This window comes from Pangasianodon hypophthalmus, chromosome 6, assembly GCF_027358585.1.
Source record: "Pangasianodon hypophthalmus isolate fPanHyp1 chromosome 6, fPanHyp1.pri, whole genome shotgun sequence".
NCBI lineage: Eukaryota > Metazoa > Chordata > Actinopteri > Siluriformes > Pangasiidae > Pangasianodon > Pangasianodon hypophthalmus.
Window position 1 is genome coordinate 10,115,027 of NC_069715.1, and position 2,784 is coordinate 10,117,810.

At 36.1% G+C, this 2,784-nt stretch overlaps 1 non-coding gene across 1 annotated transcript; it reads left to right on the top strand.

Annotated features, from left to right (window-relative positions):
• Positions 1-2,050: 2,050 nt before the first annotated feature.
• LOC113534847 (U6atac minor spliceosomal RNA) lies at positions 2,051-2,173 on the top strand. The gene has a single exon (XR_003403540.3). It is a non-coding gene; the product is annotated as a U6atac minor spliceosomal RNA (small nuclear RNA).
• Positions 2,174-2,784: the final 611 nt, after the last annotated feature.

Genomic DNA, 2,784 nt, shown 5'->3' on the forward strand with positions numbered 1-2,784 from the left:
TGCTATTGAGTTGACCAGGAGAATTTCACATACAGTGGAAGAAAATGGGAATAGAGCAATTGTTGGTTGAAATCTTGCAGAGTCCACAATAAGCTAAAAAAAAAAGTTAATTAGCTATAGAAACAGTGGATCTGTTTTGAGTTATTCTGTGGTAAACATCCAAAGAAGTTCAGGATGACTGAAAACAGGCACTCTGTAATAGCAAAACCAGATCTATAGCATACCGATGACTTGTATGCTGATTTATTCTACAGTCAGATGAGATTAAGTACAATTTTCTAAGGATGAAGCAAAGTGTGAGAACTTGTGTCTGGATAAGTCAGGTCTGGTCAAGCACATCTTGTTTCAGACAATGAAATGACGGTATTTTCAGTGCCTGGTCTGAGAAAAAAAAAAAGCAATAGCATCTACCTAATTGGTAGAGAAAAGGGAAGAACTGTCAGTGGACATTCTCATCTTTTATCAGCTCTATGATGAACACTGGCTGCATTTCCATTGTGTTTCTTGAAGCATATATTTCAATTTTTATCCTGTCTGTTTACACATACTGTACATAAGACCTGACAAATCAGGTCTTATGTATCAGACTGAGCTGATAATTCAACTGCCAAAATTACTAGGCTGAAAACCGCAACTGTTTACCTGTACCATCACCGTGGTCAAACAAGCTCCCACCATAGAAGAGATCATTTTCATAGAGTTTCTCTGAAATGTGTTAAGAGCACCACTTTATTGCTATCAATCTCAGAAGCCGAGGTGTCGACACGTTTGATGACGGGGAATGGAAGTGAAACAACACTTAAGTTTTTTTGTGTGACTGCATACATGACTGTCCCATCGCAATACTACATTTCAACATATTGGATGTGAAGAAATCCTATCAGAACTGTTTGCATGTATGCAACAATCATCAGTCTGAGTAATTGGTTGGCAGTGTAAATGCAGCCACTGTAAAGTTCCACAGAAATAGACACAGTGGCATGTGACATATAGGAGCAAGCATTGCATCAACCTACAACCCCAGAGAGAAAGAGCACATATGGAGCTACTCACTGAAACCTAGTTAATTCTGCTTTAAAAGCCTGACTCCCTGTGTTGCTCTATCCTCCAAACCCCCTTTTCATCAACCCCCTTCCAACCCCAGTGCCACCCAATAGTGAAGTAAAAACACATTGCAATTAAATCCACCTTCTCCTCCTTATATTTCTCCTTCTACTCCTTCAATCATCCTCCCTCCCTTTGTTTTTTTTTCCCAAAGCTCCAAGTTGCCTCTGGAGAATTGCCCAAGTTTCTGCATTCCTTATTATTTGTTTTGTTTTGTTTTTTTCAAGTTTTTGGATTGCAAAATTAGTTTAGACTGACAATTCATGACCATCTCAGCATGCCTTTCTCTGTGATTTCCGTTTATAATATTTCTACATGTGTCACCCCTGTTCACAGCTTATATTTGGAAAGTGCTGGAACCAGCACTGGTGTCTGTAAATGCTTTCTTCTCACTGAGAATTGGGAGTTTTATAATAGAAGTGTTCCCACTACAAAACTGATGCACTGTATATAGTGGGATAGCCCAAGAGTAACTGTATGCTGTCTTGAAATTTCTCACAAATAACCACAAGTTTCCTGAAGGCAGAAGAACTCTTTTTTAAGTGTGGCAGCCTGGGAAAACCATTCATGTGGTGAAGTTATGACCTTTTCTTCTATATTAAGTTTTGAAACTACAGGCTGAAATTCCTGAAATGAAATATATTTTTCTTTTGCACATACCACAATCACATGTAAAGTTCTGGCATTTTAAATTGGTGAAAAAGGGAGAAAATTGCATTTAAAAATTGCATTTCAATTCCACTGAAACATCCTAACATGGTGACTGTCTAAAATCAGTACTAATAACATATGTATGTATGTATATATATATATATATATATATATATATATATATATATATATATATATATATATAGATAGATAGATAGATAGATATAGATATAGATATACATGTGTGTGTGTGTGTGTGTATTAATAACAATTTTAACTAGCTTAAAATTTATTATTGTTTCATGAAAGAAAGCTGGCATTCCCCTTGACAAGGATGGAAGAGGTCCTAATGGCCTGCAACACAAATACAGTTAAGGCACTACCACCTACTTTTTGGTATCTTTTACCATACTTGTTTTAGGACAGCACAGTGGTGCAGCAGGTAGCGCTGCCTCCTCATAGCTTCCAGGTTCTCAGTTCAATCCTGAGCTTGGGTTACTGTCTGTGTGGAATTTCACAGGTTCTTCCTCTGAGCTCACTGTTTTCCTTCCACTGTCCAAAAACATACAGGTAAGCAGACTGGCTATAGGCTATATTGACTGTAGGCATGAATCATTGTTTGTTTGTGTGTCCGTTTTTTGTATGTGTGTGTGTTTGTATGTGTGTGTGATTGACTGGTGTCCCATGCGGGGTGAATTCTCCAGTCTTGTGCAGTGGTCCTGGTTTTGGGTCTGGATCCTTAGGATAAGGCAGTTACTGAAAATGAATAAATGAATCATTAAAATGTAATAAAATATTATATAAATAATAATATAATATAATATAATATAATATAATATAATATAATATAATATAATATAATATAAAAAAAATAATAAATACCTGTATCTTTAAACCTATTCATAGCCTAAAGGCATTTCTGCAGCCTCTTGTTAAACTGTCTCCTTTGTGATCTTCACAGAAAGCCTAAGGTTAAGTAGCAAATATTATTTACCACATTGTTTTAGTGAAATCTATTTATGTTTCTTA